Source organism: Pristis pectinata, chromosome 7 (assembly GCF_009764475.1).
Source record: "Pristis pectinata isolate sPriPec2 chromosome 7, sPriPec2.1.pri, whole genome shotgun sequence".
NCBI lineage: Eukaryota > Metazoa > Chordata > Chondrichthyes > Rhinopristiformes > Pristidae > Pristis > Pristis pectinata.
The window spans coordinates 98,962,117-98,990,102 of NC_067411.1; the positions used below are offsets into that span (position 1 = coordinate 98,962,117).

The window sequence follows — 27,986 nt, forward strand, 5'->3', positions numbered from 1 at the left end:
AGACTGCACTAAATTGTTTTAGAACCAGAGAGATAAAACATGAACACAATGGATGCTTTTTGTAATTTTAATTTTGACCTTCATTTCTTTATCATTTATGCCTTCAAGTAAAGAGACTGAGCACAGTTATCAAAACAAGCTGTGCAACCTAATCAATTTAAGTAGCTAAGCTGTTTTTAGAGTAGGTTAACCCTAATTCCAAAATTGTTATCCTCTTCGGGGAAAATAGAGGGAAAATTCCTCGTACGTTAATGACTGGATTATTTTGTTTTTAATTTTCCAAATTGATTGTCATATATCTTTAATTTTCTGAATGTTCTACAAACTCAGTTCAAAAATTTCTAAGAGTATCTTTTACTACCTAATTAAGCTGATGAACTGTTTATACAAAGTAATATTAGTTGGTAAGAAAAGCCTTCCACAATCAACAAATTAATTTTGATGTAAGCTCACTGTTGTTTCATATGAATGTATTAGTTTATGTGGCTATAGATGAGGGATGATAGATGGTAGGTATGAACACATTCCTGTATTTCATAGAGTTCTTTGGATGTTTTTACAACAATGTGGCCTTGTTTCCTTATCTAATCTGAAAGGTATAGTCTTTGCCACGCCAAAGTATCAATCTAGGTAACAAGCTATATTTTGCTTTGTGGGACAGCTCCCTTAAATAAAGTAGGAATTTTGTAATAGGAAATTTTGAATAAATCATAATATTAAATATACAAAAGACATTTTATCTACTCTTATGTTAAAATAAACAAAGGCCAATAATGGCAGCCATTCTGTTATCAGCAGAATAATTTAGAGGTTTGTCCGGGCACCTTTGTTGTTAACAATATCAATAAATGATTTGGAAATTCTGAAATAATCTGTCCCCGGCTTCGTTATTTACTGCCATGGTGGATAACTCTTGGTGGGATTGGGCCTTTACAAACCTTTGTTTGTACTGAGTGAAATAGACATTTAATGTATTTCCTATCATTTTGCACCAGGTTAAAGCTGGGAACAAGGAACATCTTTGTTGTCCTGGTGCCCAACAGTTCTGAGCTTTGGAAGATATTTTGCATTGGCAAAATGCATAAGGCTGTTTTTTGAAAAGCATTTCATCATAATCAGCCAAATGGGAAGCCAACACTTTAGGAGTAATCAGGATATTCCCTTGAATAGCTGGGTCTTAATTAGAGTGCAGTTTCTGTCATTTCACATCTGAGCAGACAAGCCTATGCCACTGTCAGTGGTTTTTGCAGCCTCCCAGAATGTTTGCCAGGTCAATTGATGTGGCCTGACTCCCTGTGAAAGGGGACTGGCAGGGCTTCTGTTCAGGAAGAAATGAAGGACCTGCATACTATCATAATGTGGGCTGGAGGTTTAGAGGAATTGGACGTCCATGGTGAAACTAAGTTGTTGGGACCAGGAAAATGGAAAATGGCAGAGTACCTCGGAGGTGTTGAGGATGTAGGTGGGAAAAGACTAGACTGGGAGAAAGAATAGCACCAAGATAGGAAGAAATGAGTTCTCTGGGAGAAGAACAAGCTCAAACAATGGAACTACCAGGCCTATCCTGCTTGAAGTTATTAAGGAGGAGTTATAAGGGGCTGTGCTTGGTCAAGAGATGATGAATTTGGAGGCGAGGGAGGAAAGATCTCTGGAGAAAATGAGGGAAGTGTAGGTGTTAGTTATTACATCAAAGCAGAATAACCTGGAAATTAGTTGATGTTAGCCTGACCACATGACCTCTAGAAGGTTCCAGAACAATGGTTTTGGAATGTGGTCTAGCATAACTTCTAGTATGTTACCAGTTGGACAGGAAATGTGACTTCTACTTTAATAGCAAAGATGTGCAGTGGGGTGATTTTGTGGACCTGATCAAAAAACAGATACATAAGTAGAAAGTGCACAGTATTCAAAAATGCATATGTTGGCCCTTATATTTGGAACGGTGCAGAGGAGTTGTATGGGGATTTTGATGGGGCAAACTTCAAAAGAATCCCGATAGCCCGGCACTATGAGCTTGTATGAGCAAACAAAGTTCAGGGAGTGGGGGAAAACAGCAGCTTGGAGGTGATGAGAGAGACCATCTTATCAAGCAATCTGTGAACAGATGGAGCAAGTGTGGCCAGTCCCCAGCAATGGCCTGACAACGTGCTCAACTGCATGCAACCCTGAGCCCCACATCTCAGTAGCCACACAGCTCTATAATGAATCAATCCTCTATGGAGCACTGCTAAGTTTGGTAATATTGTACTAAGACTTGGTGGTTTACTAGGAATTTCAGCTTGAGGAATTTCTTATGGTTATTAAATAAAAGTGGAGTGCAACATTTTCAAGTCCTTTAATTATCTGAAACTTTGAAGTTTCTCTTGTTGAATTTACCTGTGTAATAGACATGACAGTACAGCAGTGATACATATAACATAAAAATTATGGTATTAGTTATGGAAAAGAATGCGGTGTTTTCATTAGAGTTAACTTGAACAGATTTCTTCCATTCTTTGGAACTGTATTTTGGCTCTTTTGCTACTTTTTCTCTGCTGTACAGACCTTTTACAGATATGAAGTCCTAGAACCCGTACAGTGCTTGTTTTCCAAGCACTGAAAATTACCTCAGCTTCTGGTATGGTGAGCAGGAAACTCAAAAAGGCAGGCTGGCATTTATATGGTGCCTTTATGACCTCAAGTCTTCCCAAAGTTGATTACAGCCAAGAAATACCTTTGATATTTAGTCACTGTTGTAATGAATAAACAGGCATCAAGATTCCACAGAGAGCATGGCAATAATGGCTGGGTATAATTACTGACACTGAGGCATATTTACTGAGACACCAGGCATAATTCCCCTAAATCTCTTCAATGTAGTGCCCTAAGATCTTTGCCAACCACTGGAGAGAGCAGAGTCTTGGTTTATAATCTCTTCTAAGAGAAGGCACCCTTACTATTACCTCATAATTGCACTGGAAGGTCAGGCTGGATTTTTGTAACCAAGTCTCTGGATAGAAATATGGACACAGAGTTACCTGCTTAGCACATTCATTATGAATGATACTTGCCCTGTGCAAAAGAAAAAGGCCAAAATAATAGGCACGCTGTCCACATCCAAAGCAGTTGTTAGATTGTTGACAAATTGAAATAAGAGGCATAATATTTTGTGCAAGATTCACCTCCCAGACATTTAGGACGATCTGCATTCAGAAAAAAATTAGCTTAATAAGTGGTTCTGAAAGGCACCATTGCAGGCCTAAACCACAAGGTAAGTTTTAAAAAATATACTTAACTGAAAATGGATTCGTGAGAGCACCTGTGTTGCTCCCAACCCCACATGAAAAGAAAATTATGCAGCTTTCAGCTGCCACGCACTACTTGCCTCTATCCACACTTCCTCGAATTGCTGCTGCTGCTTCATCTAGGATCCACCTCTTCTTTCAGCTCGCCTCACTTTCCAGTCAACCTAATACCGCTATTTCATGTTAAGTCCTCTTCCACATCTACCTGAACTTAAGATCTTTCTTCATATTTTGTTGAAGGGATGTGAACTACTCTTCCCAGGTCAATAGTCATGATTAGTGGGGCTTTTTCTACCTCACAATCAGTTTCAGGGACTGCTTGTTCATCATTCTACACTCTATCCAAATTTTTAGGCCAGTGATTATCAGAAGTACAACTTGTATTTTCTTCTGTTTCATGACCATGAAGCACCTTACAGTATTTTGCTATGCTAAGTATACCATATAACTAACGGATTTTAGTGTTGTTGTCTCTGCTGTCTGCATTAAGTAAGCAAGGGGTGCACAATTTCTTTGTAAGGAGGACCAGATGGCAGTCTGAAATATATTTAAGGGCCACTTAAGCAAACTAAGGAAGTCTCAAACTTCCTGAGAGGTCCTCAATGCTGACATGCTGGCTACACTCTGGATTTTGTTCTTTTCATGGAGTCTAGCAGCGCAGCACCAACTTCCTGTGGTTTCATAGCAGTTATTTTGGCACCGGTTCAGTGACTCCATTCATTTCAATGAAAATGAGCAGCTAACAGGGAGAAGAGTTTAATGGTTCTTTGTATGGCTGTTACTGGATATATATGAGCACAACTCTAGGAAACATTAAAATGTAATCGCTCAGTAATTTTATAACCTTAAGCATCACTAATTTAATGCCACACAAATGTAGACTGTCATTTTTAAGTCACAATATCTAAATCTGTTTTCTAACATTTTAATGTTACTGCTTATGTTCTTCTCCTTTCCTGTTTCAATTTTAAATAATCAACAATAACACTATATGCAATTACATTCCACCTCTGTTCCTGATGAAGGGTCTCAGCCTGAAATGTCGACTGTCCATTTCCCTCCATAGATGCTGCCTGACCCGCTGAGTTCCTCCAGCATTTTGTGTGTTGCTTAGGAGGAAAGATTACAGTGATTCCATCAGTTTTCTAACTAATCTTCATCAGACAGTTTACTGCATTTTTCACACTTTGATTAAGTATTCCCTATGTAAAATAGACCTTGTTAGTACATATTGCCATTAAGAGAAAATGTGTTTTAACATAATATGGCATTAGATGAAGATTTAATGGAACAGAATATGCTGTAATATAAACTGTCCTTGAAATTTTGTAATATTACAAACATACTTTTAATTTTTCCAATTTATTTCAAAAAATACATCTCCAATCTGATCATTATGTGCCGCAGAAATGTTTTCAAATGTGCCCTGAGGACACCTAGAATTTCCACTCTTAAAAACAGAAGTAACAGGTGTATTACTCGAGGGATAGATTTCACGCAAGAGTTGACCCTTTGGCAGGAGGAAGAGCTCTTTAGTTTCAGCCTTTGAAATTGGAAAATTAGTTACAGTTGGTGCAAGGGTAAATTTGCCTTTTATGGAATAAACATAATAAATTGAACAATATTTTGATGCGTAATTTTGCCTTTGGCTGAAATTGATTCAGTTCCTTGTTTTGTAATGTACCCGTGTTTTATTTTCATTATTTTCAATAATATGAACATTTCAAAAAACAATGATGTAATTTGTCTGCTGTGGTTCAAATGGTAGTGCTGCTGCCTCTGATTCAGAAGGTTCAGTGTTCAAGCTCCAATTTAGGAACTTTGCATAAAAATCTAGGCAGTTTTTCAGGTTTATTGCATAGTATTACTATTACTACCACAGTACATACTTAATTCACTTTTCTTTAAATGTTGCACAGTAGCATTATAAATTTTCCAGTGAACCAGGTGAGAGCAGGCATGGTAGTGTAGCAGTTAGCATAACGCTATTACAGCGCCAGCGATCCTGGTTCAATTCTGGCCGCTGTCTGTAAGGAGTTTGAATGTTCTCCCCATGTTTGCGCAGGTTTCCTCTGGGTGATCTGGTTTCCTCCCACATTCCAAAGGCGTACGGGTTAGGAAGTTGTGGGCATGCTATGTTGGTGCCGGAAGCGTGGCAACACTTGCGGGCTGCCCCCAGAACACACTACGCAAAAGATGTATTTCAGTGTGTGTTTCGATGTACATGTGACTAATAAAGATATCTCATCTTTAAAGGGAGCATAAGAGGGGAACCTAGTGATTTTAATAGGGGCATGGGAACAAGTTCGTGGTTTGTTTAAAAGAACTGTGGGACCAGGCCATGGTGAGTTTGAAGGGTGCATGGAAACCAAGGGTCCAGTAAGTTTAAAGTGAGTGGAGGAATCAGAATCCCCATGAGTTTAAAGGGAACATGGGAAATTAATCCCAAGGGAGTGCAAGATCTGGGCCCCAGTGAGTTTAAAGAGAACATGGAAACCAGGGCCCCAGTAAGTTTAAAGGGAGTGAGGGAAACAGAACCAGGTGAGCCAGAAGCCGAACTACTAAGATCTGTAAAAAAAAATCAGTCGGCGGGTACTGGAATTCACTGTATTTTGAAGAAATTATGCTCAGCATCCTGTTGAATATTTATCCCAATTTTAACATCACTGTGGAGAATTAGCTGGTCATTTGCAGAAATTGACCATTACATTCTCTCTATCATAATGGTACCAACGTTTCAAAAGTACTTAATTGGCTATAAACATGTTTAGAAATCATTAATGTCTTCTACTTAGGCAGTCCCATGGGGTTGAACATGATTTGCTTCCCTCCAATTCCATAGGATCTGAGGTGGCTGAAGAGACCAATGTTGCACCCATGCACTCCGCCACAGGTGGAGCAGGAGTTGCTTGATAAATAGGTTGGTGGTTTGGGAGATAGTGCTTCTTCTGCCATTTACACTGACCTGTGTGCTCCAAGTAAATGGACTCGTGGTTCCATCTCGAATGCCCCTTCTCTATTTTGGGGAGTCATAGGCCGAGGATTCCAACAAGTTGGTGAGGATGTTACATTTTTTTCAACAAAACTTCAAGAATATCCCGGAATTATTTCCTCTGTCCAGCTGTTAATCTGCAGTTCAGAGTGCCTGTTTCAGCAGTCTGATGTTGAGCATGAGATCAATGTGCCCTACCCATCAAAATGACTAAGTGTATTTAGGGTCTCAGTTCTGACAACACTGGCCTGAGAGAAGAAACTGACATTGGTTTGCTTATCCTGCCAATGGATTTGGAGGATTTTGTAAAGACAGTGTTGGTGTTATCTCTCCAGAGCTTTGAGGTGCCAACTGTATATAATCCATGACTGCGCAGTGTATGGGAGAGCTTAAATCACTACTGCTTAGTAGGCTCTGTACATTATGCTGGGTTTGGGGGTCTTGATCTTCAACCACTCATTTCCTGAGATATCCAAAGGTTGTGATAGTGCATTAAAGGCAATGGCAAATTGCATCATCGATGTCCCCCTATATTGAGGGTCACTTGCAAGATTTGGGAAGTACTGTACATTTTCCAGGGCAATCACAGTGGACCTTTATTGTCAAAGGCTGTGTTAGAGACCTTTGCTTTTTGGATGTGAAGAGTATGGCCTATTCTCGTGTGTATTTCAGCAAATGAGTCAGCAATGACTTGAAGATCAGCCTCTGATCATGTGCATACGCAAGTACCATCTGGTACTGTAGTTTGATGGCTGAAGTTGTGGTGACCTTCGTTCTGGAGTGAAAACAATGTAGGTTGAAAAGTTTCTCATTAGTTCTGTAGATTACCTGCACTCCAGCAGGAAGCTTAAAGGAGGTGAGATGCAGCACGGGGTGAGACTGAAATAAATGGGATAATGACAAAGCCTTGTTTGGCATCAGTCTGCACTGAAATTGGATCTGTTATGGACCTTTTGTTTAAAATCACAGCTTGCATACTGTCATGTAGCGGATGGAAGGTGGAGACACCTTTCCTAGGGCAGCCAAATTTGGGAATGATGTTCCTCTCAACTGACAAATCAGAAGCTTTAAGTAAAGTTGAAAATGTCTATGTACAGTGGCTGATGCTGCTCTCTACTATCTTCTGAAGGACAGAATCCACACCGATTTGGGGAGCAGCTCTTCAGCCACTGCGAGGTGCAGTTGAGGATCCTGGCAATGAGTTTCCTTGTGACTGTAGAGACACCCTTCCACAGTTACCAAGATCAGATTTGTCTCCTTTGAAGATGATCATAATTACAGCATCTGAGATCCACTGACGTGTCCTCATCTTCCCAAACAGTGGAGATGAGATGGGTAAGTAAAGGTCCTCACTAATAAGTTTTAGAACTTTAGCAGGGAGGTCTTTGTCTTCGGTTGCATATTGCCTTTTTAATATTAGTAGATAATTTTTATCCCTTAATTAATCTCTCTAAATAGATTAACTGGTCTTAAGCATATAAATTACAAATCGACTATTATTTTCACTATTGTAAAGAAATGCCTCATTGGTGTTAATTTTCAGTGGTGTAGTGGTGACAGGGGGTGCAACACCTATCCTTTTGCCTCTTCCTTTTTCACCATCGAGGGACCAAAAACAGATGAAACAACAATTCACTTGCACTTCTTTGAATCTAATGCACTGCATTTGGTGCTCGTGTCCTCCTCCATACTGGAGAAAACAAATGCAGATTGGGTGACCATTTTGCAGAGCACCTGTATTCAATCCACAAGGACGATCCTGTTGCCTGCCACTTTAATTCCCTATCCTATTTCTACTCTGACCTATCTGTCTGTTGTCTCCTGCACTGTTATAATGAGGCCCCATGTAGGAGTCATGGAGTCAAACAAAGTGCCAGCAAGCCCTTCAATCCACTGTAACTGAGTCAGTCATCGTACCTATTTACACTGAAACTTTAAGCCCTCACCCGATAGCCTTCTATGCCAAGGTATTTCAAGTAATGTCTAAATGCTACTCGTATGTTGTGACAGTAGCTGCCTCCACCTGCAAAGACAGTACTTTCCAGATTTCAGCCACCTTCTGTATGAAAGAAATTCTTCCTCAAGTCCCCTCAAACTCTTCTACCCCTTTGGTTATAGATACCTCTACTAAAAGGAAAATTCCCTTACTATCTACCTCATCTGTGCTCCTCATTGTATATCCCTCAGGTTCTTCTCTGAGGCTTCTCTGCTTCAAAGAAAAAAACCCAGAAAGTGTCACAGCTACAGAGAAAGTGCAGTGCCATAAGGTGCAAGGTCACAACAAGGTAGATCGTGGGGTCATAGTGCATCTCATCATATAAGGGAACTGTTCAATAGTCTTATCACAGTGGGGTAGAAGCTGTCCTTGAGCCTGGTGGTATGTGCCCTCAGGCTCCTGTATCTTCTACCTGATGGAAGAGGAGAGAAGAGAGAATGACCCAGGTGGGTGAGGTCTTTGATTATGCTGGCTGCTTCAGCAAGACAGTGAGAGGTAAAGACAGAGTCCAAGGAGGGGAGGCTGGTGTCCGTAATGCGCTGGGCTGTGTCCACAACTCTCTGCAGTTTCTTGCAGTCCTGGGCAGAGCAGTTGCTGTACCAAGCTGTGATGCATCCAGATAGGATGCTTTCTATGGTGCATCGATAGAAGTTGGTGAGAGTCAAAGGGGACAAACCGAATTTTTTTGGCCTCCTGAGGAAGCAGAGGCGCTGGTAAGCTGTTTTGGCCGTGGCATCTACGTGATTCGACCAGGGCAAGCTGTTGGTGATGTTCACTCCCAGGAACTTGAAGCTCTCAACCCTCTTGACCTCAGTGGTGACACTTTACTCTGTACTGTTATTGTTTTTACCTGTACTACATCAATGCACTCTGTACTAACCCAATGTAACTGCACTACTGCACTGTGTAATGAATTGACCTGTATGATCGGTATGCAAGACAAGTTTTTCACTGTACCTCGGTACAAGTGACAATAATATACCAATACCATCTTATCCAGTCTGTCCTCGTATCTGAAATGCTCTATCACAGGCAACATCCTGGTTAATCTCCTCTGAATCTGCACTACTGCTTTTACATCTTTCCTACAGTGTGGTGACCAATACCGTACACATTACTCTGTTATGGCCTAACTAATACTTTGTATTGTTATAACATAACCTCTTTACCCTTATATTCTATTTTCTGGTTAAAGAAGACAAGAACTCTGTATCCTTCTTAGTTATCCTGTACTGTTGATCAGGAATCTTTGGACATATACACCAAGGTTCCTTTGTTCCCCAGTGTTTCCCAGGGTTCTGTCATTCATTGTTTATCCTAGACTTATTAGTTATTCCAAAATGCATCACCTCACATTTTTCAAGATTGAGTTCCATCTCTCATTTTACCAACTCATCAATATCCTTCTATAGCTGAAAACTTATCCTCTTTGCTATCAACAACACTTCAAAGTTTCTTGTCCATCTGCCCCTTTAACACTGAGGTGGTCTCAGTTAATATTGGGGATGTATCAGAACTCTCCAGTTCTGCCATGGGTCATCCATCTGTCATATTGGCTCAGTTTTTCTTTGCCCATAAGCCTAACCTGCTTGGCATCCCCTATAGCTCTGCATTTCAGTTTTTAGATTCCTTTATTTGTGTTTTCTTACTGCAACTGTCCTCATCTCAGAGCTTTTAAATTGCTTTGCTCATGTTATCTCTCCATAACTTCCCTTATTAATCTGCCAGCCAGATTACTTCATCAACAGGTTATCGTCATGGCAATCTCTGGTTTTATCCTTTTGGAGATATTCCCTTTGACATAACCATCTCTCACCCATCCCTGCTCCAACATTTACTCTCTTTCCCAGCTCTAACATCGGCTCTTCAGCCTGAAATATTAATGTTGTTTTTCTTTCCACAGATGCTGCCAGCATATTCTGCTCAATTATTAATAATGGTGACTTTGAATTGATGAGATTAATGTAAATACTCATCTGATTCTCTACTGTCTTATAGAGAAAGAAATATCCAAACTCTAAGCAATCTGATTGCCTCTGTAATGGCCTAGTAAGCCACATAGTTCTATCAAATTGCTCTTAGAACATAAGAATTAAACCAGTCAACCATCGATCACTGCATTTTACTTACAAGAAGAGAAAACATCCTTATTAAAGTGTCAAACATAGTGACACTCAGGAGAATAATATCTTTCAGCCAAAGGTCCATCTTTTTACATCTTCATTCTAGGAGACAGAACAGATCAACTTGGAAGTAACACAATTGTATTCAGTTAGGAAGGAGTAACTCCCAGAATCATCTATAATGACTGCAGACAATGTGAAGACTAATGGCATCAGATCAAATGGAGTTGGTCAGGATTATGAGACATGAGAGATCTTTAAGGACTTAGAATAGGAGTCCTTAGGAGCCGGTTAATAGAAATGAAAAACAGTCTTTTAAAAAAAACAGTTAACAATGTAACATTCATCAGCACAGTAGTGTAGCAGTTAGTGTAACGCTATTACAGTGCCAGTGACCCAGGTTCAATTCCAGCCACTGTCTGTAAGGAGTTTGTACGTTCTCCCCAGGTCTGCGTGGGTTTCCTCCAGGTGCTCCAGTTTCCTCCCACATTCCAAAAGACGTACAGGTTAGGAAGTTGTGGGTATGCTATGTTGATGCTGGAAGTATGGCAACACTTGCGGGCTGTCCCCAGAACAGACTACACAAAAGATGCATTTCACTGTGTGTTTCTATGTACACGTGACCAATAAAGATATCTTAGCGTATCTAACTTCAAGGGGATTGGAACTAGCTAATGGGCTTGGATGTTCTGATTCTATGCAGTGGAAGGCAACAAATGAATCTTTATGTTAAACAGCCCTCATTGAAACTCTCAGAGTGAGATCAGGGAAAGTATTAAGTGGCCATCTCCAGTATTAACACAAAGTTAAAGCCATATCCCAGGCACTTAACAAGTATGTCTTGAACTATGGGTTATGTCATTTGATATTCTCGGTGTTCGTATATCCACGGAGTCATCCCTCAACCCTGTAATGTAAGAACTAAAATTTGGGTGTCTGGAGTTTTGGGCTCAGAACCCTTCGAATCATCCACCTGTATTTGAATATTCAAAGATTTCCTGTCAGTTGAGATGTACTCCCATCATAAATATGTAATTCTACAAAGTTAACTGTCTACAAGCAAAATGTTGAAGTAGGTAATTATAATCATTGAAATTGTACTTAATTGCCTTTTGTTATCTTTGTGTTTTAAAAAAAACTAACTGTACTGCAGATTATCTCCAAGAGAGGTAGATTCTCCAGAATGCCTGTTTGTCATGCTGAATAACCTTTCACTTCTATAGCTCCAGGCTCCATGTGGCTCATTCACAGTGACAACGGAATGACAAGGAAATTGTATGTTAATCAAGACTTAATATACTCTAGGTGATGAACTCGGATTTCTTCAAGTAGAGCACATTTGAAAGAAAAGGGCAAAATGACCACTTGTCTCCTTGAATTTATGCATTGCAGAACAGGTAGTACCTCAGGGTTCTTTCGAGCTGAAGTCATATTGAGCCATAGAGCACCACAGCACAGAAACAGGCCTTTAGGCCCATCTAGTCCATACCGGCCTGGTTTTCTGCCTAGTCTCATCTATCTGCACCCAGACTATAGTCCTCCATACCGCTCTCATTCATGTACCTATCCAAACTTCTCTTGAATGCTGCGATTGAACCCACATCCAGCACATCCGCTGGCAGCTCATTCCACACTTGCACCACCCTCTGAGTGAAGTAGTTACCCCTCAGATTCCCCTTAAATATTTCACCTTTCACTCTAAACCTATGACCTCTAGTTCTAGTCTCACCCAACCTGAGGGAAAAAGCCTGCATGTATTCACCCTATCTATACCCTTCATAATTTTGTATACCTCTATAAGATCTCCCCTCATTCTGCGCTCACGGGAATAAAGTCCGAACCTATTCAGCCTGTCCCTGTTACTCAGGTCCTCAAATCCCAGCAACATCTGTGTTAATTTTCTCTGCAATCTTTCAAGCTTTTAGATATCTTTCCTGTAGGTAGGTGACCAGAACTGCACACAATACTCTAAATTTGGCCTCACCAACGTATTGGTTTATTATTGTCACTTGTACCGAGGTACAGTGTAAAGCTTGACTTACAAATCGATTGTACAGGTCAACGTCTTATACAACTTCAACATAACATCCCAACTCCTATACTCAGTGCCCTGATTTATGAAGGCCAATGTGCCAAAAGCCCTATCTGCCTGCGATGCCAATTTCAAGGAATTATGGATCTGTATTCCCAGTCACTTTGTTCTACCGCACACCTCAGTGCCCTATCAGTCACTGTATAAGTCCTACCCTGGTTTGTCCTCCCAAAGTGCATCACCTCACTTGTCTGCATTAAATTCCATCTGCCATTTTTCAGCCCATTTTCCCAGCTGGTCCAGATCACTCTGCAAGCTTTGATAGCCTTCCTTGCTGTCCACAACACCCCCAATCTTGGTGTCATCTGCAAATTTGCTGATCCAGTTTACCACATTATGATCTAAATCATTAATATAGATGATAAACAACAATTGACCCAGCACCAATCCCTGCGGCACACCACTAGTCACAGGCCTCCAATCAGAGACACAACCATCTATTGCCACTCTCTGGCTTCTCCCACTAAGCCAACGTTGAATCTAGTTGACTACTTCATCCTGAATGCCAAGCAACTTAACCTTCTGGAGCAGCCTCCCATGTGGGGTTTTGTCATAGGCCTTGCTAAAGTCCATGTAGACAACATCCACCACCTTCCCTTCATCAACTTTCCTGGTAACCTCCTCAGAAAACTCTATTAGATTGGATAGACGTGACCTGCCACACACAAAGCCATGCTGACTATTCCTAATCAGGTCCTGTCTATCCAAATATTTATATATACTGTCCCTTAGAATGATTTACCTATGACTGACGTCAGCTCACTGGCCTATAATTTCCTGGCTTATTCTTAGAGTCTTTCTTAAACAACAGAACAATATTAGCTATCCTCCAGTCCTCTGGCACTTCACCTGTCACTAAGGACATTTTAAATATCTCTGCCAGGGCCCCTGCAATTTCTGCACTAGCCTCTCACAAGGTCCGAGGAGACACCTCTTCACGCCTTGGAGATTTATCCACCCTAATTTGCCTCAAGACAGCAAGCACCTCCTCTTCAGTAATCTGGATATGGTCCATGACCTCACTACTCTTTTGTCCTCAGTTCTATAGTTCCCAAGTAAACGGATGCAGTTCCCAAGTAAACAGATGCAAAAAATCCATTTAAAATCTTCCCCATCTCTTTTGGCTCCACACATACATGACCACACTGATTTTCAAGATGACCAATTTTGTCCCTTGCTATCCTTTTGCTCTTAATATAGTATAGAAGCCCTTTGGATTCTCTTTCACCTTATCTGCCAGAGCAACCTCATGTCCTCTGTTAGCCCTCCTGATTTCTCTCTTAAGTGTTATCTTTCATTTCTTATACTCCTCAAGCACCTCATTTGATCCTAACTGCCTATACCTGATATGCACCCCCTTTTTCTTTACCAGGGCCTCAATATCCCTCGATAACCAAGGTTCCTAAACCTGTTAGCCTTGCCTTTTATCCTAACAGGAAGATACAGTTTCTGTACTCTCAATATTTCACTCTTGAAGACGTCCCACTTACCAAGCATCTCTTTGCCGGAAAACAGCCTATCTCAATCCACGCCTGGCAGATCCCTTCTGATGCCCTCAAAATTGGCCTTCCTCCAGTTTAGAATCTTAACCCTAGGACCAGTCCTATCCTTTTCCATAATTATCTTGAAACTAAAGGAATTATGATCACTAGATCCAAAGTGTTCTCCGACACTCACTTCTGTCACCTGCTCTGTCTCATTCCCTAAGAATATTGCGCTCTCTCTGGTTGGGACCTCTACATATTGATTAAGGAAACTTTCCTGATTACATTTGACAAGCTTGATCCCATCCAGTCCTTTTACAGTATGGGAGTCCCAGTCAATATGTGAAAAGTTAAAATTACCTACTATCACAACTTTATATTTCCTGCAACTATCTGCTATCTCTCTACAAATTTGCTCCTCTAAATCCCACCGACTACTGGGAAGTCTATAATATAATTCCATTAATGTGGTCGTCCCTTTTTGATTCCTCAGTTCCACCCAAATTGCCTCAGTAGTCAAGCTCTCCAGTATGTCCTCTCTGAACGCTGCCGTGACATTTTCCCTGATGAGTAATGCCACCCCTCCCCCTTTAATACCTCCCCCTCCTATCATGCCTAAAACAACGGAACCCCGGAACATTGAGCTACCAGTCCCGTCCCTCCTGCAACCAAGTCTCACTAATGGCTACAACATCATAATTCCACATATGGATTCATGCTGTAAGTTCATCTGTCTTACCTACAATACTCCTTGCATTGAAATAGATGCAACTCAGAACATTAGTCCCACCACGCTCAACCTTTCAGTTTAACATCTACTTTCCCCACAGCCCACAGCCTTTCCATTTGTTGTCCTACCATTCTGCTTCCCACCCCCCTACAACTCTAGTATAAACCACGCCCAACAACCCCCCCACCCCCCGCCCGAGCAGCAGAAGCAAACCTTCCCGCAAGGATATTAGTCCCCCTCCAGTTCAGGTGAAAACAGTCCCACTTGTACAGATCCGACCTGTCCAGGAAGAGAGCCCAATGACCTAAAAATCTAAAGCCCTCCCTCCTGCACCATCCGCTTAGCCACATATTAAATTGCACTATCTTCCTATTTCTTGCTTTACTAGCATGTGGCATGGGTAGCAATCCTGAGATCACTATCCTGGAAGTCCTGTCTTTTAACTTCGCACCTGACTCCCTGAATTCACTTTGCAGGACCTCATCACTTTTCCTGCCTATGTCATTGGTACCGATGTGTACCACAACCTCTGGCTGCTCACCCTCCACCTTAAGAATGCTATGGACTTGATCCAAGAAATCTTTGACCCTGGCACCTGGGAGGCAACCTACTGAGGTGAACAGCCACAGGGGTACCCTGCACTCCCTGCCAATTCCCTTTCTCTCTCCTGACCATCACCCAGCTATCTGCCCCCTGCAACTTAGGTGTGACTGCCTCCCTGCAACTCCTGTCTATCAACCCCTCAATCTACCGAATGATCCAAAGGTCATCCAGCTCCAGTTCCCTAAGATGGTCTATAAGGAACTACAGCCAGATGCACTTCTCACAGGTGTAGTCATCAGAGACCCTGGAGGTCTCCCTGACTTCCCACATCATGCAAGAAGAGCACACCACTGCACTGGGTGTCATTCCCACTGCTATACCTGTGCAATAATAAAGAGAACTTAACAGAACTTCACCTTAGCCTCCACCTCTTCACGCCAAAGCCTCAGCTCCCCACTCTTACACTGGCCCACTCACACAAGGGCAACTCCACTTTACCCTACCTATCTTTTATTGGAATCCCTTTTTATCAGAAACAACTTTTTTTAAAAAGGCTGCTTGTTCTTCCCCTCTGCTGCCTTGGCTGCTGGAACTGCAAAAAAACTTTTCACACCGAAGATGCACTCCTTTGTTGCATTGTTACTGGCCTATCAGTCTACTTGCAATTATCAGCAATGCAATGGAAGAGGCCGGCAAAGGTGAAGACAAGCACAAATCACCAATTAACTGCTTACTGATTCTCAGCTTGGCATCTACCTGAACCACTGAATGCCAGATTTTTCTTTAAAGCTTTTTCCAATCAGGGACAAAAAGAACTAAACTTAGTGTTGATGTGCAAATCTATAGCCTTGATACCATGGCAGCATTTGAACATGTATAGCTTCAACTTTCCCATGTTAAATTTAAGTTCATGAAAATCCAAGAGAAAGCTTTCAACTGGCTCATGTGTTGTTCAAAAGATGATGATTGTGTTTGTTGGAGGTCAATTGCCCCAGCCCATAAGCTATCACTGCAAGAGATCCTTAAGCCAGGGTCCTTAGCCCAACTACCTTCAGTTTCATCAATGACCTACCCTCCATCATAAATGGGGACACAAGAGACTACAGATACTATAATCTGGAGCAATCTCAGCAGGTCGGGCAGCTTCTGTGGAGGGAAAGGGACGGTCGACGTCTCGGGTTGAGACTCTGCATCATTACTGAGAGTGTAAAGGAGGGCTTTGTTGATAATTGCCAAGCATTTACTTTCATTTGCAACTCGTATATAGAAGCAGGCTTTCCCCCCGTTCATGACAAGACATAACATTGAGTTGAATGGTGGAAAATAACTCCCACATCATTCCTTTGCCTGATGTTCACCTGAAACATTATTTTCTTGCTGGTGTTTACAAACTTTTGATGATCATTGAAAGCAGATGACAAACTTCTTGTCATGTTCCCTGTTGTGTGTGAAAGGACAACAGAATCATCAAGCTGGTGAATGACTGCTGTTAATCATCCTCCCAGCCAGAAAAAGTATTGAGAACTAGTTATTAAAAGCATGTAATCAGGCTCGAGCAGGTTGGGTTTAATACTCATTAAGGCAACAGCCTAAGTGAATGAAATAATTGGCATGGTACCATGTGAGATTTGTTGAGCCAGTGTGGGAGAATCTATTTATGCCTGTGGACCTAAGCCTGACATCAACCCTTGTAGGAATGGGTCATCTTGTTGCAAAGGCATCTACAGTTAGTCAATGGCATAATGTGAGTTAATGATGCTGAACAGACAACTTGCATTAGAAACAAATGTGATCAGAAGACTGTTCTCTATGCCTTTCAGATGGGAATTCACAAAGAAACTTTACAATTTCACACCAGGACTTTCACTCTTTCACCCAGGGACTTTACTGATTCACATGGATCCTTTTCCAGCCAGAAACCTATTTTACACAGTACCCTTTCTAGTTCATGTACAAGCTTTATTATTTCATGCCAGAGATTTAATATTTTACACATCTTTACTATTTAATTCTAAACATTTAATATTTTACATGGGGCTTTATTATTTCATACTAGACCTTAAATATTTCACACAGGTCCTTTTACTCTCTGCATAAACATTTTAATATTTCACCCACTGGAGCTTTATTATTTCATACTGAACCTTTACAACTGTGTACTAGGCTTTTACTATTGAAAGAGTGAGTATTTTTAATGGTGAGAAATTGAAAGATATTAATGTACAGTGGGTCCGGATGTCTTTACACATAGGTCATTGGAAGAGCAAGCAATTAGGAAAGTATTGGCCTTCATTGCAAGAATACAAAAGATGAAGATGTCTTACTCCATTTATATAGGGCTTCTGGTGATTTCCATGTCTGAAAGTTGTTACATGGGTCTTGGAATCGTATAGCAGAGACATAGACCCTTCTGTTCATCATGTGCTTGCTGACCATCAAGTACCCATCCACACTAATTCCATTTACCAGCAGTTGATCTATGCCAATTTAAATGCTCAGCTAGATACTTCTTAAATGTTGTAAGAGTACCTGCCTCCACCACTCCTCAGGCTGTGCAACCTAGATTCCACTCACTATCCAGGTGAAAAAAATGCCTCCTCAGTTCCTCTCTAAACCTCTTACCCCTCACCATAAGCCTATGCCACCTTATTTTAGACATCTCTGTTATGGGGAAAAGTTTCCTACTGTTTATCCTATCTATGCCTCTTTTAATACCTCTATCAGATTCCCCCTCAGCCTCCTCTCCTCCAAGGAAAACAACTTGAGTCACTCCTCATAACTGAAACACTCCATAAGAGGCAATATCCTAGTGAAACTCCTCTGGATTGTCTCCAGTGAAATCATATCCTTTCTATAGTCGGATGATCAAAACTGCATACAGTACTTCAGATTTAGCCAACTTTATAAAGTTGTACCATAACATCCCTGCTTTTATATTCTATGCCCTGGTTAATGAAGGCAAGTATCCTATATACCTTCTTCACCACCCTTATCTACCTGTGCTGCCACCTTTAAGGAACCCTTGGACTTGTACACTAAGGTCCTTCTGTTCCTCAGTATTTCCTAGGACCCTGCCATTCATTGTGGATATCCTACCCTTATTAGTTTTAGCAAAATGTATCTCCTTATATTGATCAGGATTAAAGTTCATTTATTATTTCTCTGTCCATATTACCAACTGATCAATGTTATCCTGTAGCCACAAGAGATTCTGCAGATGCTGGAAATCTGGAGCAACACACACAAAGTGCTGGAGGAACTCAGCAGGTCAGGCAGCATCTATGGAGGGAAATAAACAGTTGGCATTTCAGGCCGAGACCCTTCATCAAGACTGGAGAGGAAGAGGGCAGAAGCCAGAATAAGAAAGTCAGGGAGGGAGAGGAGCACAAGCTGGCAGGTGATAGGTGAGTCCAGGTGAAGGGGGAAGGTAGGTGGATGGGGAAGGGGGGAATGAGAGGAAATGATGTGAGAAGCTGGGAGGTGATAGGTGGAAGAGGCAAAGGGCTGAAGAAGAAGGAATCTGATGGGAGAGGACAGCAGACCACAGAATAAAGGGAAGGAGGTGGGGAACCAGAGGGAGGTGATGGGCAGGTCATGAAGGCGGCGGAGGGGAAAGAGAAGGGGTGAGGGGGCATCTTGTATGGGTTTATTCCTGTAGCTATCCTCACAATCAACAGCACCAGCAATTTTATTATATCTGCAAGCTTACTAATCATATATCAAATATATCAAAATCATGAATGTATATAACAAACAGTAAGGGTCCAGCAACAATCCTATACAACACCACTGGTCTTAGACATCCAATTACGAAAACAACTTTCCAGCATTGCCCTCTGCCTCCTATTACCGAGCCAACTTTGGATCCATTTTGTCAATTTGCCCTGGATCTCATCTGCTATAACCTTTAGACCAGTTTCCCGGGGGGACCTTGTCAAAGGTCTTACTGAAGTCCATGTAGACCATATTGTCCTTGTCAATACACTTTGTTACCTCTTAAAAATTTCAATCAAATTCTTCAGACAGGATCTTCCCCTAGCAAAGCCATGTTGACTATAAATTTGATTAATCCCTGCATAGTGTAGATTAATCCTGTCTCTTAGAATTTTTATACAATAACTTCCCTACTGCGAGCCTATAATTACCTGGCTTATCCATGCAACCCTTAATGAATAGAAGTACCACACTTTCTGCGTTACAGTTATCTGGCCAGTAAATATTCTAAAATCCCTGTCTAATCCACAGAAATCCTTCCCTTCCATAGCAGTGTTTGAAACACCTCTTCAGACCCCGGGGATTTATCCACCAATAAGCCTGCCAGGACACCTCGTTCTTTTTAACAATAATGATAACATGTTCATGAACGGTTCCTATCATTGTCCACAGATCTTGTTTCCCTACCTTAGAAAGGATATACTTGCAATAGAAGGAGTGCAGCAAAAGTTCATCAGATTGATTCCTGGGTTGGTGGTTTTGAATGGGCCTCGATAGAGTTTAGAAGAATGAGAAATAATATTATTGAGACATGCAAAGTTCTTACAGAGCTCAACAGGCTAGATGTGGAGATAGATGTTTCCTCTGGCTGTGGTGTCTTGAACCAGGAGTCACAGTTTTAAAGTAAGGGGTCAGTATTCCAAGACTGAGAATGAGAAGAAATTTCTTCACCCAGAAGGTAATGAATCTTTGGAATTCTGATACATTCAAGAAAGAGAGTCATATATATTTAGATATTAAAGGAAGCAGGAGATATGGGTTAATGTAGGAAAGTGATGCTGAGCTTGAACATCAGCCATGATCTCAATTACATGCTGCTCCTTTACACAGATGATATTTACTCAGGCAAACTGAACACACTTCCACCTGTTTTATCTGTGTAAATTGCATTGAAGGAAAAAGCATTTTGTCCATGATTTGAAGTGTTTGTGCCCATTTCCTGTTAAAGTTCTCTCCACTGGGAATTTGGACTTGGCACTTCCTGTCACAGTTCAGCTTAAAGTGATGTCATTATCCCATCATATGTTGTACAGGGTGCCTATTAACCGCTCACTGACAGAAATTGGTTCAATAGCTTGTGACCTTTTGACCTTTGTTTTAACTCTCAGTAAAATATCACGAAATACGGAATCGTGTATGATATAAAATGTCCACTGGGTCATTGTTTTTAATATTTTCTATATCCTCCTCCTATCCCTGGCCATGTCATAGAGCACTACAGCACAGCAACAGGCCCTTCTGCCCATCTAGTCCATGCCAACCTGAGCTTCTGCCTAGTCCCATCTATCTGCACCCAGACCATATCCCTCCAAACCCCTCCCATCCATGTACCTATCTCTCTTAAATGTAACAATTGAACCCACATCTACCACTTCCACTGGCAGCTCGTTCCACACTCGCACCACCCTCTGAGTGAAGAAGTTCCCCCTCAGATTCCCCTTAAATATTTCACCTTTCACCCTAAACCTATGTCCTCTAGTTCTAGTCTCACTTAACCTTAGGGGAAAAAGCCTGCATGCATTCACCCTATCTATACCCCTCATAATGTTGTATACCTCTGTAAGATCTCCCCTCATTCTCCTGCGCTCCAGGGAATAAAGTTCTAACCTATTCAACCTTTCCCTATAACTCAGGTCCTCAAGTCCCAGCAACATCCTTGTAAATATTTTCTGCACTCTTTCAAGCTTATAGATATCTTTCCTGCAGGTGGGTGACCAGAACTGCACACAATACTCCAAATTTGGCCTCACCAATGTCTTGTACAACTTCAACATAACATCCCAACTCCTGTACTGAATGCCCTAATTTATGAAGGCCAATGTGCCAAAAGCTCTCTTTATGACCCTATCTACCTGTGATGCCACTTTCAAGGAACTTTCAAGAATCTTCAAGGTCATTTTAATGTATTAGAAATAGCATTGTTATCAACACTCTACAGTGATATCTTTAGTTCACAAGTGCCTCAGTGTATCACCCTGAATCTGCCACTGCTTATGGTTGCCTGGGGGCCATCCCCAACATGGGACACGATTGCTCTGCCCATTGCTTCAAAGAAGACTAGCGCTCTCTTACCTTCTCCCCACTATTTAATGCAGTTTCCCCCACTCCATGGCTACCCTGGAGAAAGATCCTTAATGGTGTTGGCTCACTTACATGGGTCAATGCACAAATGAGAAGGTAGCTGCTTGCTTGATCTTGCAGTTGAGAATTAAACACCTTCTAAAGGCATAAATCCACAATACTGATTTTTTTTTAAATAAAGCTGTCTCAGTTTCACTTTATTGTTGGTAACACTCCATTTGGTATTAACGCAAAAGGTAAATACCCCAAAAATGATTGAGAATTTTTAGGTCTGGATCTTTTACTGAAAATCAAAAAAAACTGCAGATGCTGGAAATCTAAAGTAAAAGCAGTAAGTGCTGGTACATACTCAGCAGGTCAGGCTGCACCCATGGGAAGAAAAAGAGAAATTATGGATCTTTTACTGTTATACAAAAGACCTCTACCGAATCACACAGGGATGCCACTATCACTATTAGAAATCTAACGGTTAACAGGACAAGAGATTGTACTTAGAAAAATGTATGCTCCAGCATAGAAGCAATAAAACAGTGTAGTATGGCTGCTAGTGCTGTTTTCCACAATGCTGGAATGGTCACAATCTTCCAATATGATAGGCTTTGAAAAGCCGTACTGGGTTTGGCAATTAAATGCTATTGTTTATGAGATCAAGCACATGCTACTGAAGTTGTCTATAGCGATGTCACACAGTTGCAACCTCAGGAGCCAGCCCTTAAAGAGGCATGCTTGCCACACAAGCATCACTGCTGCAACTTGCAAAATGTGGTGCTACTTAAAGAATGGCTTTTAAAGAGATAGGAGAATGGAGAATCACCGGGTCCTGGAAATTTTATTAGATGAAGTCACGCACAGAGAAGAGGTCCTTTATGTCTGGGGACACAGAATAGATAGAATAGCTACCTTTATTAGTTACATGTACATCGAAACACACAATGAAATGTATCTTTTTCATAGAGTGTTCTGCGGGCAGCCCACAAGTGTCGCCACGCTTCCGGCGCCAATGTAGCGTGCCCACGACTTCCTAACCCGTACGTCTTTGGAATGTGGGAGGAAATCGGAGCACCTAGAGGAAACCCACACAGACACGGGGAGAACGTACAAACTCCTTATAAACAGCAGCCGGAATTGGAACCAGGTCGCTGGCACGGTTATAGCATCATGCTAACTGCTACACTAATGTGCCTGCCCATGGCAACATCCAGACACTTGTACGAGGGAGGTCTGAAATGCTAGTAAACTCTTGTGCCTAGTTTGTTTGTCTCATTATCTGACCTGATGGAAGAGCAGATGAAGTCTCCTCTACTTGTGCATAGAATTTGGTTGACTCTCCTAATGCAATATTAGTAATAAACTTGAGATGTGGCACAGATCGGTGTCCTGGAATGATCCATAGATTAGGAAGCTAAGAGTGACAATGATTTGCCTTTGGCTGCAAGACCAGTCCATGCATGAATGCATATAAGGCTGTATTTCAGCTTACAAGAGGTCCCAATGTGGACTGTTTGGTGAAGCATGTATTACATAAACATTACTCCTCAGAGAAGTCTGGATAAGAGCATGCATCCTCGTAATCCCTGAATAGATTAGGTCTTCATTTGTGATCCCTTCTGTACTTCACCTCAAGTGGTTCCTGAACCTGCCTGTGGTTCTTTTGACACCCATATTCTAGTCCCATCCCACAGAGCAAGAGTGGAGTTAGATGTAGATAAATACCCATTGGAAGTTATGTTTGAATCCAAAAATGTAGTTGGAGGTACAAGTAAGATCCAGTCTTATGTGAGAGCAATGTATAGAGTAAGCAGTGAGGTTGCAGAATGCTATGCAGCAGCTTGACAAACAATGCAGTTTGAGTGTTGTGAATGCAAAATGCATGTTACACCACTGCTGATGTCATCGAGGTGAATTTCCCACCAGATCCATATCCTAACGCCAACAAAAATCCCGAAGGGAAGTCGGGAGTCAGTTTCTCCCCCAGTCATTAAGAGGCCTGGAAATGGCCACAATTTTGCTCTGCTCTTGGTTAATCCTATTCTCAATTGCACAGCACTTTTTTCAAAATTATGTGAACAAATTTCAAGTTTTACTTTTAAGAAATAAAGGTTTGGCTTAATTTGAAACAAAATTCTGGAATAATGTGTCTGTGTCTAAGGCATTGTGTCATCTGGTTCACCAGCATCAATTTTTTTGAGATGTAGTATAGATCAGTGCCTTAGAATGACCCAGAGACCGGAAGCATGTTAGCTTGGAATTTTTTTTAAGAGGTAATTTTTTAATTAATTACAGAATGTCAAAGAAAGAAATGGGCAGTTGAAGAGGTAAAACAGAAAATGCTGGATGTATTCAAATGTGGAGGCAAAATTGGGTTAACGTTTCAGGTTAATGTCCACTCATCAGTTGGAGAGAAGTTGCTTGATGCTAGCTCTATTAATTTGTCACTGCTTGTTTAGCCGTGAAGATTTTCCATCTAACTTGACAAGACCTCATTAACAAAGTTTAATTTAATTGATACCCATAAAAAATATATCTGTCATTCATTCAATAGTTATCAAACTTGCAGCTGAACAGAGCTGGTTCACCAGTTCTAATTTTGTTTTATTATTTGTTGCTGCGTATTAATAAAAAAGTGGTGTTGAAGGGATTGTAAAAAGTGCTCAGAGAAGACCTGATACAGAAGCAGGGTATAAAACTACTGGCTCTTACATGGAGTTGCAGTAGTGAAGAAGCAGGCAATTTAGATGACAAGGATGGCAACTAGAACAATAAAATGGTAGCGAACTTTAAAAAGGAACTGGGAAGTCATAATAGTGCAGAAAAATGGAGCAATAAGGAATATTTACATGTACCATGGCCAAGCTCCATGGTTGACTCTTAAGTATGAATGAGGAGCAGGAATAGACCACTTGCTCACTAGAGCTTGCTCTGCCTTTCAATAAGATCAACAATGATATGATTGTAATCCACATTCCCACCTTCTCATGGGCTCATGGGAACTTTTAACCTCTCTGCTTGAAAAATGTTAAAAGAAAGCTCTGTCTCTAGCACCCTTTTGGGGAAGAGAGATCCAAGACATGAGCCATTAAGAGAGAAATGCTCACCCTAAATGGCCAACCCCTTATTTTTAAACAGCAGCCCCTAGCTCTAGATTAGCCTACCAAGGAAACATCCTCTTCACACCCACCCTGTCAAGACCTGTCAGTTCAAAAAATGTGGCACACCACCACCGACTCTTGGGCAAATAGGGATCTATCCTGGCCCCAACACATTGATGCAATCACGAAGAAGGCACACCAGTAGCTCTACTTCATTAGGAGTTTGAGATTTAGTATGTCACCAAAGGCACTTACAAATTTCTATTGATGTACAGTGGAGAGCATTCTGACTGGTTGCATCGCAGCCTAGTATGGAGCCTCCAATACACAGGATCGCAAGAGGCTGCAGAGGGTTGTAGACTCAGCCAGGTCCATCACAAGTACAACCCTCCCCACCATTGAGGACATCTTCAAGAGGCAATGCCTCAAGAAGGCGGCATCTATCATTAAGGACTCTCACCATCCGGGACGTGCCCTCTTGTTAAATACCATCAGGGAGGAGGTACAGGAACCTAAAGACCCACACTTAATGTTTCAGAAACAGGTCTTCTCCTCCGCCATCAGATTTCTGAACAATCCATGAACACTATCTCATTATTCCTTTGTTTTTGTACTATTTACTTATTTTGTAATTTATAGATTTTTATGTCTTGCACTGTACTGCTGCTGCAAAATAACAAATTTCACGTCATATGTCAGTGATAATAAATCTGATTCTGATGGCCAATATATGCTGCCCATTACCAGTGATACCCACATCCTTAAGACTAATTTAAAAAGCCTAGAAGTTCAAAAGCACCTTTTTTTAGTGTGCTGCCACATCACTGTATTTCTCATTTGCATCAAATGCACTCGCTCAATAAACAACGTGGTATTCGGCTTTATTAATGTGTGTGCTGCTGCATCACCAGAATGATAATATGACTATGGCTAATTTGTGCAGCAGTATTAGGGTGATTTACTCCCAGAAAGAAGATTTAAAATATGATCTGCATGTTTCCCTGTGGGTCCATGTGAACTGGACTAGAGGTGCTGAAATGTCACTGCGCAGAAATAGGAGAAGGGCATCAGTCCTTAAAGGCACACTCCTCATGGCAGCCAAACAGCTGCTACACACAATATACCTGTCATAGAGATAGAGAAGGTGCTGGTACGGAACGTGAAGAGATGGAGGAATAGAACAGAAGAGTGGGGAATGATGATCACGATCAAAATGTATCACAGTGTCACTTTGGAGATTGATTCCACAGGGGATGAGCAGAACAGGTTATAAGAACACATCTGGGACAACATACCAGGCAGAATCAGGCCACAGTCTGCCATTAAGTCTCGAGGTTTTATTGTGGAGAGGTGAGATCCAGGAATCTGTGCTACTCCAGGTGAACCCAAATGAAGACCATGAGTGGGATACTTTCATGACAAGGCTGATGCAGGTGCACCTAGTGATGGTTAACACTTTATCAGATCTGCCTGACTGAATGCAGGCAGATCTGATAAAGTTGACAAGCAGCATGTGCAGGGTGTTGTATGGGGACAGGAGACCATGACTTCCAAGCTGCAGTTGATGTTCACCTCTCTGCAGGGGCTTGACATCAGTGGCAACTCCATCATACAGTGCCTTTTGGTTCAGGTGAAACCTACTGTGGAAAAAGCAGGGCTCATTCCTGGCAGGCATCTCATTTACAAACATTCCTGAACTGCAAATTGCTTAGAATCTGCTGTTAATGTCCTCAGGTGTAAATTAGGGAGCTGCCTCCACAGATGCTGCTTGACCTATTGAGTATTTCCAACGTTCTCGTTTTTTTTATTTCAGATGTAAAGTTGGCACTTGCAACAGGACTGGAGAAATTTTGATACAACTGTTTATTGTTTTGGTGAAATCAGACCTTGAATACCATCCACGGTTTTGTCTTCATATTTAAGGAACAATGTTCTTGTCTTGGAGGTAGTGAAGTAAAGGTTCACTAGATTTATTATTTGAATGAAGGGTTTTCGTAAGAGGAAAAATTGAGCAGAACATGGAACTGAGGCCAAAGATCAGATTAGCCCTAAATGGCCTATTCTTGCTTTGATATCTCACGCTCCGAGAGTTGTGTATTTACAGTGTATACGTGCAAGCTGATGGTTTTCTGATGCTGTTCCCAAGGTACAGCATGTGGATGAGAAATAATCAGAGCAAGGAAATGGTGATGCAGTGGGAAAAGATGCACTGCAGATGTTTAGACCAAGTAGGAATTAGACCAGGTGAGCATGGTCCCAGCTGGACCTTGTGTAGTACAACATGTCAAATGCTGCAGATGATAGGAAAATATAATCGCATAGGATGTCAACAATAAAATAATTGTCTTATATTCAATGATGTCATCCATTATCTATTCCTTTGGAAATGAGGCTCACGCTCCAGTGCTTTGCCCAAGTGTCTGTTTTCAAGTATGAAGCTATTCAGCTCATATTGATACCATGAGATGAATGACAGCTGAGCCCAAACTATCATCTAACAGGCACACTTCCAGCAAAGATTTTTTTAAAAGGGAAAGTGATGTCAATTGGAATGCTCCATTGCAGTTCCAGCTGGGACTAGCTAAGCACAAAACAGAAACCCAATTAGGAACCTTCAGAATGTATATAGTGTTCATCTACCAATCATCAAAGGGACCCACATTGATGTCAACAATTAGTATAAATTGTTTTGGAGTACTTTGTAAAAATATTACAAAATCTTGCTTCTGAATTATTTTATGTAATATTCAAAGATTTTTGAAAATGAATAATTTGTCAATAATGACAAAATTCTACAGAAGTTCGAAATCTGAAATATAAACAGAAATTGCTTGAAATACTCAGTACATTAGGCAGCACCTGTTGACAGAAAAGACGTGTTATAATACCGAATAGAGTACCATAGGATCAAGATATTTTACACAGATCAATATAGTCCTGTGATTGCAGATGAACCATAAACGAATGTATTAGGATCTTTTCCTATTTGTGAATATTTCAGCCTTATTTGGGATGACTTGATTGCCTCTAACTGTATTTGTGAGATCGAGACAAACCAGAAAATTCAAGCAATATCTCACTTTTGTTGAAATCTCCCTGACAAAATTGATCTGATTACTAACCTGTCTAAAGGTACTTGGACTTTCTATTACCTGAATTGTCTATGTGCAGCCAATTGATAAATTCAGCAAATGTCTCTGCTTTGGAAACACTCTAGGGTTTTGCCATAGTATTGTGGTTTGTGTTTATTTAGACAGCCACAGGCAAAGCATTTCTCTTGGTCCAACATGAGGCATGTCTTGCTTGAGGAGACTCCAGAGAATTGCAACCACTTGGCACCTTAGCCTTAACCTCCTGTGTTACTGATGTTCCGATGTTCATTGAAAACAAACCTCCGTCAACAGATCCTGCATGCATAATGTAAAGCATCTGTCGAGGTCCACCTCTATCAGAAACCCTTCTTTATTGCGCATCTGCAACTTGCTGCTTTATTGAGGTTCCAGTGCTTGATCAGCCAGCTACATGAGCACCACATATCCTTAAGTCTTGGTGCAGAACCGCTAGGTATAGAAAGTAAG

General features: G+C 41.2%; 1 long non-coding RNA gene across 1 annotated transcript in view; it reads left to right on the forward strand.

Moving 5' to 3' along the window:
- LOC127572541 (uncharacterized) overlaps positions 1–23,396 on the forward strand; it is a 35,576-nt gene extending 12,180 nt beyond the window's left edge. Inside the window, exons 2-3 of the long non-coding RNA XR_007956638.1 lie at positions 7,406–7,611; positions 22,274–23,396. This is a non-coding gene — a long non-coding RNA (uncharacterized LOC127572541). The remainder of the gene's footprint in view (positions 1–7,405; positions 7,612–22,273) is intronic.
- Positions 23,397–27,986: the final 4,590 nt, after the last annotated feature.